General features: G+C 48.2%; 1 protein-coding gene across 7 annotated transcripts in view; it reads right to left on the bottom strand.

Annotated features, from left to right (window-relative positions):
- Nucleotides 1-15,046, bottom strand: part of SGMS1 (sphingomyelin synthase 1) — a 264,767-nt gene extending 249,721 nt beyond the window's left edge. For 4 of the 7 annotated variants that reach the window (XM_032491396.1, XM_032491391.1, XM_032491398.1 and 1 more), the window contains exon 1: nucleotides 13,846-14,112. The gene's annotated coding sequence lies outside the window, so the exon portion shown is untranslated. Of the gene's footprint in view, nucleotides 1-13,255; nucleotides 13,578-13,845; nucleotides 14,113-14,878 lie in introns of those variants that run through there. The other 3 variants (XM_032491393.1, XM_032491397.1, XM_032491394.1) reach the window with 3 other exon arrangements.
- Nucleotides 15,047-15,412: the final 366 nt, after the last annotated feature.

The following is a 15,412-nucleotide window of genomic DNA, read 5'->3' as shown; positions in this document are numbered from 1 at the left end:
ATAATAGTAATTCAAAAACCAAAATAAATAAATACATTAAGCCTTGTTTCACCTCAGCTGAAAGTCAACATGCCCCCAGTATCACAAATGTTCACTACACTGACCACACCTGCTAAGAAATTAAGTTTCTGTACCATAATGCCAAACCTTACTATAATTGTAATAACAACATTATAATAACTTCTATAAATCTTCAAATTTATGGTTGTATCCTGAAGTCAATCCTAGAACAGTGAAATTTAGCTATTCCTAAACACTCCCATCTTTCAGCATTTGGACAACATGTGTATTCACTGTATACCCAATATTTGTAGAGAAAGACTGGAGAGATATACAGCAGAACAATAGTGGTTATCTCTGGGTGACAGGATTATAAAGGATATTCTTTTTGCTTATTATATATTTTCTAAATGGAGGAAGAGAAGGGGAGTAGAGAAAGGAAGGAAAAAGGATAAAAGAGAAAGAGGAGGAGGAGAAGGTAGGAAAAGAAGTTGTTCTAAAGAAGAAGCCAAACTTAGGTTACAAGGCAAATGCCAGGTGGCCTTGGAGAGTCGCACAGGCTGTGCACTGCCTGCCCCCAGGAGGAGCCCCTCACATAGACGCTGATGTCAGCAGTGCCCCTGGCAATCCTATCCCCCTCTACATCCAGCTCAAATCTCCCCTCCCCACTGAATACCCTCCTGAACATTTTAGCTAAAATTCTTCAAGTCCCAGGCACTAGTACACACAGCATTTGACCACAGTGTGTTGTCCTCAAGCCCATCTCCCCACTGGTCTCTCTAGAGGTGCAAAGCCCCTCATCGCCTTCCTCTGTGGAGCCCAAGAGCTAACACAGCTGGCATCCAGCAAAAGCTCATGAAGTTTGGCTAAGAACACAGCCCTTTCACACTTGCCAAACACCGCCAATGCCAATTCTACTTTGTCTCAATGCTGTGACAGGCAGCCACACCACCACAGGGGTTAATTTCTTCTTCCTCAAGAAATCTGCTCCCCTTTGGCCTTTGAAAGAATTAACCTCTATTGCAGCTCTGTGGGGTCACCGATTAGAAATGCACGCTAGTTTTTACTGCCCATCTGCTTGGAAGAGCCGTCCCTACGGTGATGGGGGGTGGGCCCTGGCTGCTGTCTAGTGGAAAAGATGCCCATCGGGGAGCCAAGACACACAGAATCCAGCCCAGGAATCACCAGGCTCCAAGAAAGGATTTAAACCAGAAGATTTCTAAGAATGAAACACTACTCCACATGGCTACAAACACCACAGAAGGCAGCAAGCCAGGGGCCCAGTCAGAACAACAGGAGGCCCATGAGAGGACAGCGGATGACAAGAAGCAATTCCAGGTGAGCTGGTGACAAGGCCAGCGACAACTGGAGCACTGAGAGCAGAGCCAGAATGTAGGACAGGTACACCCCTCCCCTCCCTTTCACACAGAGCCTCGCACTGCCGGCAAGAAACAAGGCTGCAAAGAAGACAGCTTAACAGTGAGCACGATCAGGAAGACATCCCAGTGACTGGCTTCGAGCTCGCTCGAAAACCTGTGATTTCAGGTCAGAGGTGTTGCTGGTAACAGGTATAGAGAGACCCGTTTGATTGGACTTCCCAGGTAGTCGAACTTGCCTGTTAAGGAGTCATTCTTTTTAAAGTCCTATGGTATTTATAAAAAAAAATGTTTATGAGAAAGTTAATATGCCTTGACTGTTTCCCTAACAGACTATATACTAGCTGAGGGTAGGAACCGTATCTGCCTAGTTCGTCCCTGTGTCACCAGTGCCCAGCAGGGCGCCTGGGTGACAGCAGGCGCCCAACTAGCATTTTCTGAATAGTTTATTGCTTACAAAAGCAGTATATCACTTTGTGCACATAATCATGTTTTTGGAGCAGCTTTCTATGATTACTCTTCTAGATACTATTTTTAAGGGCAGCCAAGTCTTCCATTATTGGGATATATATCATTTGTTAACCAATCCCCAACTGTTGAATATTTAGGCTTTTAACTTTTCACTAGGATCAATTATTTTGTAAAATAAACTCCTAGAGATAGAACGGCTGGATCAAATAGTAGGTAAGTATCAATGCCCTCCCTCCATACCTGCATTTTGGAGGACAACTGTCACGAACTTCACCGTTTAGGTAAACTACTGTGGACTTCTCAAGCAAAGGAATCTCCTAAAACAGGTGCCTTTGACATCAACAGCCAAAGCTCTAGACTGTCCTTTGAAGACCTATTTGTTGTGCCCATCGGAGCGGGAAATCCGAGAAGCAGCATCTGCTCAAGTGGTCTTCTGCTCTCCTCCCGAGGCTCCACCCGCTCCTCTTGCTCAGTGGAGGACAGAACCTCCTGGAGCATCACACGCTTTCCTCCACTGAGTTAACTCCATGATGCCAACTATATCATTTAACTTCTCGTTCTCCTCAGAGGAATGACTGAACCTGTCCCACCACAAGACACAGAAATGTCAAGTCTCGGGTAACCGCACTGAGGCTCTCGGCCCATGTCTGCCTCTCTGCTTTGGGCAAGTCACTTCTCATTAGTTCCTCTAAAAAGAGGAGCGACGACAATAAGGAAAGACCCTCAATGGCACAGTTCTATCTTCTCATCCACTTGCATAAAAACAGACCTTTCAGAGCTCTTACTGGTGGGTTTAGCGAAAGCTTTAGGCAGTCTCCCCAGAAAAATGCACATACCCAAAACGATAAACTGAATTTCAGTGGCTTCATGAAACCCACCCGTAGATCCCAATAAGAAACCCCAGGCCACTGATCGGGCTTTCACACAAATGGCCAAAAGGAGGCCTGAGACATTCCTGGGAGTGTTCAACCATTCCGCCTCTGTTTCTAAAATCAAAGGGAGGGAGGGGAAAGCCGGCCATGTTCAGAGCCCTATGGAAACTTGGAACTCAGCCCAGCACAACTGCTGCTAACTCTGCAGGGCCTTTCAAAGTAACTCAGGTGTCACTACACAAACAGTGGGGGGTACAGCAAATGTCAAAGTACTGACCTCGTGGATGGGTGCAGAGCCATTACACGGTGAGGTAGCAGGACCCCTGGCATGCCTCACATTTGTGGACTTGATTGTCATGGTCACCCCATCACCAAGGAAACTCCCTGCACGTGGAGACTTGGCTTTGTTCACACCTATATCCTCAGCCTCGTCCAAGTCAAAGCTGCTGGTCCCAGTGAGCCTGAAGGCCTATGCTGGACACTGAGGCCACCCACGAAGACTTCCACAGAGAGCAACGACATACACGGAACATTCTGTGCACCTGGGATCTCAGGATGGGGAGACTGAACTAACAGCTAGGGGAACAGGGACAGGCTGTGGGGTAAGATCAGTCAGAAACACAATGGACCAGGTGACAGGCCACATGGTAAAAAATGTCAACAACACATGGCCACAAAGCTGGGGACAGATGGACATGCCCAGAGCACTAGCTCAGAGTGTCATTCATGGTCCATCTAGTCAAGTGAATGGTCAACATGCCAGCCAGGGAGTGACAGGAAACTGACACTCCCCCCTCATATGGGGAGGTCTCTGCTGCCACCTCCCAAGTCCAACTCCACAGCTGGGGAAAGCTGCCCTACGTTGCCACCAGCACATGCCAAGGGCTTTCAGATGACAATACCGCGATGATGCAGTGGTCATTATTCCCATTTCACATGAGAGAAAGCCAGTGCCGCAAAAGGACAGTCACATCTGTCTCTACCTGCTCTGTCTCGGTCTCAGATGACCAGAGCAGCCTGGCTCTGGTGGAAGGCCGAGGATTCCCCCGTAGGGGGTGTTTCTTTCTTGAACCCCTTTTGGTCTCAGCATGCCAGGCCTGTGGGCTCTCCCCTCCTCCACCCAGCCCAGCCCGCCTGTCCTCACACACCTCCCTCTCCCTCTTGGTTTCCTCAAGGGCAATAAAGGCCTCCTTCCTCTTGGTCTCAAGGCATATCGGCACCACCACCCTCTTTCAGATTTCTGCCCAAACCATTAGACTGTGTTTGTCAGGAGGCTCAAAGCAACTCCTTGCCACCAGCTGCTGCTTCTCTCCCCTTTTTGGTATCTTTGGCCCTGTTACTGCCCCCAAAGCTGGGAGAAGGGGTCCCTTCTCCTTAAGGGATATTTTCTTGTGTTCTGTTCTCCATCTGTCTGCCCCCAGCACTTTTTCCTTCCATCCCCAGCCTTCACTTGACCTGTCACTCTTGGGAGCTCCATTCCTAACTTATTATGCCCCTCATGGCTTAGCTGAAGAGCCCCCACTCCACCCCATAACCTAAGATTAACCACAATACCCCTTACAATTTGTCCTTATATAACATTGGTTATAACCACCTTGGTGGATTCACACAGAACCTGTGAGAAACCTTTAAAAGGCTGAACATCCCACATTTTACACCTTTAATAGAGACAGACTGCCAGGAGGGGCACCAATCACAACCTGGAAAACATGACAGTGAAGAATCAACCACTCACTACTGCCTCCATAAAGCGGTTTGGACACGCAACTGATAGGACTGGGGAACACGGTTCTGAAATAAGATTTTTTTTTATTACCAAGGTAAGAAGTGACTGCTGAAATGGAGTTCAGGAGCCACTCTTTTCAGGTGTCCCCCAGTCACAGGACCCACGGGTGTGGGGACTAGATGACTAAGGGTCAGCTAATCCAAACTCTCCACTTACAGATACGGAAGCAGAGGCCCAAGCTTGCCAAGGTCATGGTTCTGGCACGTATGCTTTAGCTTGTGTGCTGTTTGTAAGGATATTAAGGAAGGAAGAGGGGAGAGAGAAGGGGAGGACAAGGAAAGCGAGAAATGCAAACCACTGAAAACTAAATTCAAAGTGGAATTTAGCACTTCACCAAAAACTGAGGGCAAATAAAACAAAGCTTTGTTTTGAATAAAGAATCTTTGTTTTAAAAGCTGATTTACCTTAAAGAGAGAACGGCAGTAACCTTCTGCAGGTTTTACAGTCCTAGGAAATAGCTAAAAGTTAGCCACAGTTGTTAGAGACAAAATGGACTAGCACAGGCTCCCTCTGATTCCTAAGTTTTGTGGGGTTTTTTATTTAATTGAAGTATAGTTGATTTACAATGTTGTGTTAGTTTTGGGTGTACAGCAAAGTGATTAATTATACATATACACACTACATTCTTTTTCAGGTTCCTTTCCATTACAGGTTATTACAAGATGTTTATTTCAGGTTCCCTGTGCTATGTCATAGGCCTTTGCTGTTTATCTGTCCTAAGCGGTTCTGAAGGGCTGTTCCAGCTCCCAGTTCCCTTCAAGGGCTGACCACTTCCAGCATATATCTGCCCAGAATCCCATCTGCCATCAAAACTATCTCACTCAGAATGGAAATCCCAAAAGACGCAAAGAAAGGAAACAAAACCAAAACACACCATTCCAGCTCCATCTACTATATCCCTATGGTTGTCAGTTACCCAGGGAGCCTGGAGCAGGCGCCCTCCTCTGACCAGCCCTCCTGCCCTGCCCCCAGGGGCTTGGTGTCCAGCTGCTGTACTGTACCCACTACTTGGTGATAGCATTTATCTGTGGACATGTCTGTTTCTCTGACTAACCCCTAGGGAATCTAGACTGTATCTCACTCACCTCTGTATCTCAAAGCGTAACAGAGGTCTAGCCCATTGCAGACCTCAATACGTGTTCACCACTGCTGTAAACTCCAGGTTGAGAACGTCTGGCATATATGAACAGGCCTTCCTGGCCTCCGGAGCCTTCCCCCGGCCCTCTCCCATCCTCTCTCCCCTACCACATCCCCTTACCAAGCAAACAAACAAATTCTGGCTGCTGGGGTCACAGGAGAGCCCCAACAACTAGCACAGGGAAAAATCTGGACCAACATTTCTTCCCAAATACGATTTATTTGTTCTCTTGAGTTAATCCTAAATCCTGATTTCCTGCAACAGCTTTCAATTTTAAAATTTTCTAATTCCTCAGTTTTATGTGTGACATGGCTCAGACGGGGTAAATGCAGTCTCAATTGTAAAACAGAAAACTTTGGCTGTAATAACAGTGGTTCACACTTGGTGAGGACTTCCTGTGCACTAAGCTTGGACACACAGTGGCTATTTTACCTCTCAGCAGCTGGAGACAGGTACACAGCCCTTTTTCTTTTCTCTTTGTTTTCAAGTACCTTTCTACAAACAGACGGTTTTCTACTACAGTTAACCCAGTCAAATAGGATTATCTTCTGCCTCTCTACTGTCAGTCTGTGTATCTTCATACATTTTTAATTTTTCTGTACCTAAATTTTCCCAAGGGGTTAAATGGTGAACATAAAGCCTTTCTGTGCCTATGGCAGGGAGTAGGGAGGGTGGAAAATAACAAAAATAAATCAGGGCATTTTCGCAGGATGGGATGCATGAGATGGCACTTCACGCTTCTAGTAAGTCTTGATTTGTATTTCCAAATTTTCTCTCCACCCTGGGTTCTCACCCACCTTAGCCATGTCAGAAACACTGGCAAGGACAGAAAGCAATAGGTATACTGCACTGGCTCAGACATTCCTCCACTGGCCTAGAAACAGGACCGTGTGAGTTCAGTTTTTATTTCATGCGGTAGGCAGTATTTAAAATGTCTGAATCTGAAATCATCTCACCTGACTGTAAGTAGAAATAGGAGCAGCTGGCTCTCCATTGACATAAGCATTGCTTAGGCACTGGTTCTCAGAGAGGTCCCAGACCCGCAGCACCAGTGTCATCTGGGAACACGGCGGACATGTCGACTACGAGGCCCCACCCCAAACGCCTTGCCTCAGAAACTCTGGCGGGGGTGGGCCCAGCACGGGTGTTTTAACAAGCCTTCAGGTGATTCTGATACCTGCTGAAATCTGAGCACCATCAACATGGGCCAGTAAGCCTCCAAGGTCATGGGAATGCCTTGCTGGGCTAACCTGTGTTTCACAATTCTACGTAATTACAATAGTGCCCCACCAACACTTATTCTGGTAATTTTTGCCAACTGACAAAGGCCCCAAACACTAAACTCCCTCAGGGCACTCCTACTTTGTTAGGCAAATTACTTGTGCCCCACTGTCCTCATCTCTGAAAATGGATAATAATAACATCCATCTCACTGGACTGTCAACGGCTTAGACAGCGTCTGGCATGTGGTTCACCCTCAACAAATCTGAATCCCTATGATTACTACACCTTTGCCAAAAGGTCTAATCAAAACTAGGAATACAGCAAAATAAAACCTGCTTTCTGCATGCTAATGTGAAAATTAATAAAGGGAAACCTCACTAAATTAGAGTCAGAGGACTGACCAGGAGGGGAGCAATCATGCAGTATCGCTGGATGTCAATTACAAGAAGAATGGTCAGTTCCAGACCCTAATATAAGAATCACCAATGGAAAAGAAGCTCCAATTACAGGCTCCAACAGGAAAAGATGCACATTACATCTCCTACAGAATACTGACAACCCCAGCAACTCAGTCAACGAGAAACCTCTCTATCCTAAACTCTCACTTTTCACCAATGGACTTCTGTTCAAAACAACCCTTACCAATGTCCTCCTTTTTCTCTATAAAATAATATTCCTCTCCTTTGTTGAACTTGCCTATGATTTTTTGCCATGGCTTGCTTGTCCAGAATTGCAATTTTTGCTATTCCCAAATAAACCCATTTTTTTGCTGGTAAAATAATTGTTTTATTTTAAAGGTCAACACTAACCACATGATATCATCTATCCTCTCCATGCCAGAGCCCTGAGGACATCCAGGACCAACAGAGATAGCACCTGGCTCCACTGTCTGAGCATTTACTTGTGCAGTCTACAACCCAAGCATCCAGCACATACCCAGCAACATGCAGAGAAAATTCACTCTACATGACTGTGCCTCCAACAGGTCTTTCTGGACAAAAGCCATCCAACTCTGTGGCATAAGGTTTCACATAGCTCAAGGGAGATAGACAGAGAAGAAACACAATAAACATTAATATAAGTAGTCATAAGAACAGCTAACATTTATACTGTGATTACCTTGTGCCAGAAACTAAACAGCTGACAAAGGTTAATTTATAGTCTTCACAAGCTGTGAGGTACCTGCTGTTATGACACCCACCGATATTGGTTAGGGAAACTGAGGCAAAGAAGGTTTACAGAACTTGCCTAAAGTCCCACAGCTCCTGAATAGTAAGCCAAGACCTGAACCCAGGAACTCTAGCTCCACTGTCAGTGCTCTCAACCACTATTTTCTTTTTTTTTTTCAATTTTTAATTTTTCAATTGAAGTACAGTCAGTTACAGTGTGTCAATTTCTGGTGTATGGCACAATTTAACCACTGTTCCATGTGACAAAGAGTTACTAGTTACCTAGGTATCTACCAGCCACTTGTTATCACTGATTCCAAAGCAATGATTTTTAAGACACTTAAATTTAGGTACAAATTCCACTATCATGGGGTTCAAGGCCCTGGACAGAAATGCTAATTATACTGGGTTTTTCTGGCCTCTTCACTACCCCCAATCTACTTCTACTCAAGTTGAGTTGAAACTTCTCTACTCATAACTCCCCTGGCACCACCTCACTGAATCCCTAATTATAAACCATCTGTCACACATAATTCTCTAACTGTTTTTTGTACGTTGGTCTTTTCTACTCTACTGGGCTGTAAAATTCTTTGGAAAGATCCATACTTAATGTAAAACCCCACAAAACTAGGCAGACGCATGGACTTGCATGTGTAGACTTGGAGAATATTACAGTTAATTGGTTGGCTTATTCACTTTGCTCTTCTGACATTTCTTTGCTATGAAGCAGAATAAAAGTATAAAGTTTATGCTATTTAAAGCCAGCATTAGGGGACATGTTACACCAACATTCAGTGAGCAGCAACTCTGTTTCAAGATTTGAACTCCCTGCCTCTCCCACACTATCTCTTTAAAGCCCTCTGCAGCTCAAATGCCTTAAAGGGGAGGCTATGGGATCCAGCCTGAGGAAGGAGGAAACGGGCTACGAAAGGAGAGAGTCTGCCCTGAGTCACTCAAGGCCAGTGAAAAGAGAACAGAGACTGAAACAAGATCTGTCCCCAAAGCCTCTACACTCTGCCTTCCTATAAGGTTCAGAATGAGGAGCCCTGATTCAAATTCTCCTCAAAACAACACATTAGTTTTGTAAAAAAAAAAAAAAAAAAAAAGTGACAGAAAATTTTTAAAGTCATTATAAAAAGAAAGGACAACCATGTTCACGGGTAGAATTACAAAATTAAGATGGAAGAGGTGTCAGTCCTCCCCATTTTAGGCTACACATTCAATGTAACACTAATCACATTTCCAAGACTTTGTTGAGAACTTGACAAGCACTCCAAAATGTATATGGAAGAAAAAAGGTCCACAAATTACCAAGTCCTGAAAAAGAAGAGCAAGGAAGGGGCTCATCCTGCCATATAAGACACAATGCAGAGCTATAATAATAAAAATAATTTGGCATAGAAACAGACAGATGACTGGAACAGAACAGAGAACTTGAACCCTGTGAAGAACCTCAAAATCTGAAAACACAAACTAATCTATCTGTGGCAGAGAGTAGACCAGTGGCTGCTTGAGCCCGGGCACCATGGGAGGGATGGAAGGTAAAGGGGCCCATGGGAAATTTTAGAGAGAAGGAAAAGCTCTGGATCTTGATTGTGGTGGTTTCACAAGTATGCACATCTGGCAAAATTCATCCAATCGTACACTTCAAATGTACGGATGGAGCTGACCATACAGAAATTATAACTATTAATAACATAGAAAAAATAGACTCATGCATGTATAATAGAGGTGGCTACACATTTACCCCTAAAATCTCAGGGAAAGAATACACTGTTTAATGATTCTGAGAAAACTGGCTCACAAAATGGAAAGGAAAAAATAACACTGGGTTCCTTCTTTATGCCATTAAAATGAACCTCAAGCAGATTCAAGTCCTCATTGTGAAGGGTAAAAGTAGGAAGCTGATAGAATAAAATATAGATTACATTTGTAATCTTGGGGTAAGGAAGAATGTCTTAAGACTCCTAATGTGCAAAAGGCAAAATTTAATGGCTTTGGGCTCTATCAAAAGTAAGAATTTCTGGAAGTTACCACTGAAACCACTGAAACCCACCGAAGTCTGTCAAGTCCCTGAGTCTCTAAAGGCCCACTCACCTGCATTTACACAGTCTGCTGCTGAGACAGGGAAGAGGAGTCTTTCTGAAATACAAACTTGGGGTGATTTCAGGCCCCCAGAACTCAACTTGCTGCTGAGGCCTAGATTTTCCCTGTGTGATATATTAGGATTTAAAAAGTAGTGGGGATGCCTGGCTTTTCACAAAGGGTAGAGGTGTCTACATCTGTACCTGTGACTCTTTTCAGTGTGTGACTGTGTGTGTACGTGTCTGTGGACTTGTGGGCGACTCTCTGGATGTGTGGGGGGGTGGGGTGTGTGTGTGGTGTGTTTATCTGTGGAGGGGGAGAGGACTACGGAGGGGAGCAGAGCACTTCAGCTGAGATTGAGCCACACTTGTTGATCAACCATTCAATTCTATCTTACTGAAACCAGAAGTCACAGTTACAAAATCAAGCTATCTTCCCGGCCCCACCTGCCCTTCTCTTCCCTTCTTCACCCTCCCCTCCCCCACACCCAATGCCGGTTCCTAGCTCCCACATCCAAATGGACTGATGTGAAACACAGTCCTCTGGGGATTGGGCAGATTATTAAAATGACACACTTTATAGCCAAAATTCTTGGAATGTGGTAGGAGACAATAAATGACCATTTATATTCCTGACCAAGAGCCTTAAGAAAAAGGCCAAAATCTTTAAGACCAGGCATGCCTTCACAGTTCTTCCAGATGAGATGGCTGTGGCTACAGGTACCAACCAAAAAAGGCAAAGAAAAAGCCATCTATAACCTGTCATGCCCCCACAAGGTCACGCTGGCCACAGCTTTTTCCAAGGACCATCGAACAGTTTATCATACTAAGCAGCTGGAAAGTGTATGGGACAGTGAAAAAAATAAAAATCACCATTAACTGAATTTATGAGAGAAAATGCAACAGCTTTAAGTAAGCAAGGCCATGCCAGCAAAGTATGCCTTTAGGGAAAGAAGAAACAGCTTAACAACTGGAGGGAGGAACAGAATTGCATAAGTAAAATGCAGAAGAATGAGCTGGACAAACACTTACACCTCCTTCAAAGACCCAGCACTGGGCAGATTATCCCCCTGTGCAAACAAGCCAGAATTTTTATTTCCAAAACACTGGTTTGCCTTTTCTACAGCAGCACTTTTCATTGGCTGATAAAGGCTTAGTTCTCTAGTCTTCCTGAAATGCTTTGTATAAAATGAAGTTTTGTAAATAAAGCGTATTTGATATGCAGTCACAGCACTTTTTAGTTTTAAAAGAATTTGTAACGGTTATATGTAGGAGTCTTCTGGATTTTCATGAGACATGTTAGCAAAACACACCTATTTGGATTTTCATGAGATATGTTAGCAAAATACATCTATTTTTTTTTTCAGTTAAAGTGCAGGATCTGCTACAATTTGAAAATTAAGGGACAGGAGAAAAGTAAAAGGATTGCATTTTCAAACTAAAATTGAATGTCTATGGTCATCCTACACAATTTTGACTTATGAAAACATACAAAGTTCCTTAAGTGTCAAAACTTACCAACAAGCTTCTGTTATGAAAATTTCTTTAAATTTCAGGTGAACAAACATTTATTGAATATTTACAAGTTAAACACTGCACAAGATGCTGCAGATCCTCCAACGAATGAGACATTGTTTTCATAACTGTGTCCCTTCAATGTCATTTATCCATCCCTTGAATTTTTTTAATGCTTTCTGATATTTGAAATAGCTCACTACCAGCACTGAAGTTACAGAAATACAACCTAGTCTACTAAAAATGTAAATTTCTAGTCTCTGAAGCAGAAATAGGGAAAAAAAAAAAAAGACTATTTCTCTGCTTTACATACTGGTATCATTTTTCTGCAGAATAATTACTTAAACTGTGCATGGAGGCAGCTGCCACTTCCTGCTATCCAGTGGGTCAGAGAACTGGAGATATTAAAAAATATGCTACATAGTTTAAGAGAGGTAGTGAAGAAACCCAAAAGACCATGGCCTCCAGCCATAAAGAGAAAGCAAGATAAGGAAAGTTAGCTGCTACAGGCAGAAGAATCTCCTGGAGGTTCCCCCGAAGCTGGCGCCTCCCACAGCAGGCACAAACTGCTGCCGCTGGCTTGCTGGCTGGCTTGGCCAAGGTATGGCTCCAGAGCTGGAAGGCTGCCACCTGCTGAATCACCAAACATCCCTGGGCTTCCCTTGGAGCACTGACCAGACGGGGACCCAAACCCCGCCTGGCTTCTCTGGTTAACATCTTAACGCCCCGAACCAATGAAACGCCTAGCCCTCTCCCCTTCAGCACGCACAGGTCAGAACAGCCAACCAACCCCACCCCGTGGTGTCTGGGCAGCCCTATGCAACTCCCCTCGCGTTGCTACGTCACCAGTCCCACTCCTCTTTCGGCCCACTCAGTCCCCATAATGCTCAGCCCCCAGTGCCAGGAAGCGTGGGGCGTTCACAGCGCACCGTGACAGGCACTTGCGGCTTCCACACCCAGGCAGCCAACCAGAAACGCCCCCAAACCTACAAGCAAAATAACCTGTCCAAACAGTTTTAAAGGTCCAGAAAGGTAAATATCCAGGGTGCCAGAATAGTAAGCAGGCCCCATAACGTAGAAAATAAACTTCCTTTTCGGAAAGCAAGCCTTCAGTGTTGGTTTCATAAGCTTGTACCGCTCAAGTCTGTACTGTCTTAAGGTGAAAAGAAACACTGGAGGAGCACCTGCAAGGATTCCCTTCACTCTCTCCGGCCATGGCAACCCTCATCCCGATTTTTACTCGCGACTCTCAAGAAGGAAAGGCTTTAACCATAACGCGCCTGACTGAATCCGTTAGCTGGACCAGGGCACCCTACCCAACCCACCAAAAGAAGCCGAAAGCCGAAGTCTCGGTTAAGACGGTGGGAGAAACAGCCGCTGGTGTCGCTGCTCTGCCCTTGAAAAGTCGCCTCGGAATCGCGGAGACCCCTCACTCAGGAACACCCGTGTCCGGGAGAGAATGTCCAGTTCCGGGATGCGCCGATGGCTCCTCCAGGCCTTACCCCTTAACACCCTCACCCGGTGGGGGCAGCCCCGCGGGGTCTCAGAGCTTCCCCCGAACCTGGAGGCTGTTATGCGGCCTGGGGAGTGGAGCTCACTCCTCAGGGAAAGGGGTCCCACCTGTTACGTTGTCTGGGGACATCGGGGAGCCGTGACGGGGGACGGGGAGATCCCGAAACCCAGGGAGACTGGCCGGCTGCGATCCAACTCAGAGGCACCAACTGTCACGCCACCACCCGAGCCGTGGGGGTAGGGCCGTGATTTGGGGTCGTACCCTGCGGGTGTCCAGATCCCCGCTGAGCCACTGCCCTACGGCTCCCCGCCTGGCGGTTCTTCGACCCCGCCACCGTCTGCTCGCCCCAAACTGACTCTAGGCAGCCTTCCAGCCTGCACGCAGCACCTTTGAAAAGGTTCCCGCTGACGCCCCCGTCTTTCTCTCCGCCCCAAGTTGGTCCGGGAGCCCTGCGGGCGGGCCGCCCCCTCGGAGCCCCGAGCCCAGCCGCCGCACCGCCCCTCGCGCCCACCCCCCGGGAGCGGAGGCGAGGCGGGAGTGCCCGCCAGGTACGCGCGCCTCTCTGTGCGGGCTGAGCTCACGCCCCCTCGCCCTGGAGGTGCCAGCACACCGCTCCCGGCGGCAGGCCAGGCCCTTGAGGCGGGTGACCGATTGGCACCCCCGAGATCGGCTCTCTCCCGCCGCCCCACGGACTCACTTGCACCGGAGTCGCGGCAGCCGCCGGAATTCCGCTCGCCGAGCCCCCAGCCGCAGAACGAAATCCGGGGCAGGGCAGCGTCGGGGATCCGCACCCAGATTAACCTCTCTGGCCCTCTTGCCGGGCGCCAGGGCAGAGCAGCCTTCCCGGACCGACCCTTCCCGCTCCCTTCCTGCCAGCCGCCGCTGCCCTGGCCGCTGCCTAGCTGGTGCGAACGCTTCCGACTTGCCAACGCGAGCCTCTCGGGCTGCCGAGCATGCCCAGTCCGCTACTCGAGCCGGCCCAGCTTCCCGCGCAACGGGAATCCGCTCCTCCGGGTGTTCGCGGCGGCCGGGAGGGCCGGCAGGGCGGGCGGGGTCCGCGGGGGCTCTGTCCGCGACCCGGCGGGACCCGGGCCAGACTGCGCACCTAGGGGCAACTGGCGCTTGGCCCCTGTTATTTTACTTCCAAGTAATTAGAAGCTCGAGAGGCAGGCATTTTCCCCAACGACGAGAAAGGCCCACTTGCACATTTTTAGGGAGCTGTTTAGTGAGGCGGGACGGGAGCCGAGTTTTACCGTCAGCAGCAGTATGGCACTTGGGGCAGAGCCAGAGAGTTTAAGAGTTGAGCTGGTCAGTACAGGAAACACAAACGGCCTCTGGAGACCGGGCTCAGGGGCACGAGTTTGCGAGCTACCCAAGGATTCTTTTCCCCACCAAGCCTAGGAGTGCGACACTTGGGATTAAGTCGTAATTGAGCATTCATTAAAAAAAAGGCGGACCTCAGACTCTACAACCCATTTTTAAACCTCCGTCCACAGGTTCCCACCCTAAAATCAATGAAACCGCCGCGGCGACCCAGCCGAAGCCGGTCAGGGATAGGAAGGCCCGAATAGCTCCAGTCCGAACAGGGACGACTCAAGCCGTGTCAGGGCCGCCCCACCCCGGCCCGGCCCATCCCGGCCCCACCTCCCGCGGGCCCCGCTGAGTTGCGGGAAAAACCTGGAGAGCGGGCCCGCCCGGGCGGGAGTACTGCGCATGCCCAGTAGGCTGACCTGGTGCGGGTCGCCGGGAGGATGGTTTTTCTCCGCTCTCTGAGCCCGATTCCTGCGCCCGCGTTAGGGGCCAATGGCGGAGAGAACTGGCCTTCGGCTGCGGGGCGCCCCCTCTCTGGCCATCCCGCTCGGTACTCCGGAGGCGGAGAGGCAGCCTGGGGCTGCGCGTCCCGCGGGGTCCGGGACTCACTGAGCGGGGGAGGGGGCGTGCGACTGTATCGCGGTGACACGTGACTGTCCGTGGAGCTCCAGGCAGCCATCTTCCGCCCGGCCATCGGTCCGCGGCCGATCGGAACGGACTTGCGAGCTGGCGGGACTGGAGCAGAGTGCTCTGCTCCTCGCCACGCCTTCGCACAGGGCTCCAGCCCCATCTCCGCACCTGCCTCCGCTCCGCCCCGGGGAATCGCTGCGCTGGCCCTGGGTTTGCTGGGAGGACAGGCTCCTGCCTGGGCTAAAAACGAACGGCTGGGAAATTGAGACGGCAGGATTCCGGGGATGGATGGCCTCTGCTTTTCCCCAGAGGCGGAAGTTAGA

Source organism: Camelus ferus, chromosome 11, assembly GCF_009834535.1.
Source record: "Camelus ferus isolate YT-003-E chromosome 11, BCGSAC_Cfer_1.0, whole genome shotgun sequence".
Classification (NCBI taxonomy): Eukaryota; Metazoa; Chordata; class Mammalia; order Artiodactyla; family Camelidae; genus Camelus; species Camelus ferus.
Note: the sequence above shows the minus strand (reverse complement) of the source record. Positions and strands in the feature narration are given on the sequence as shown.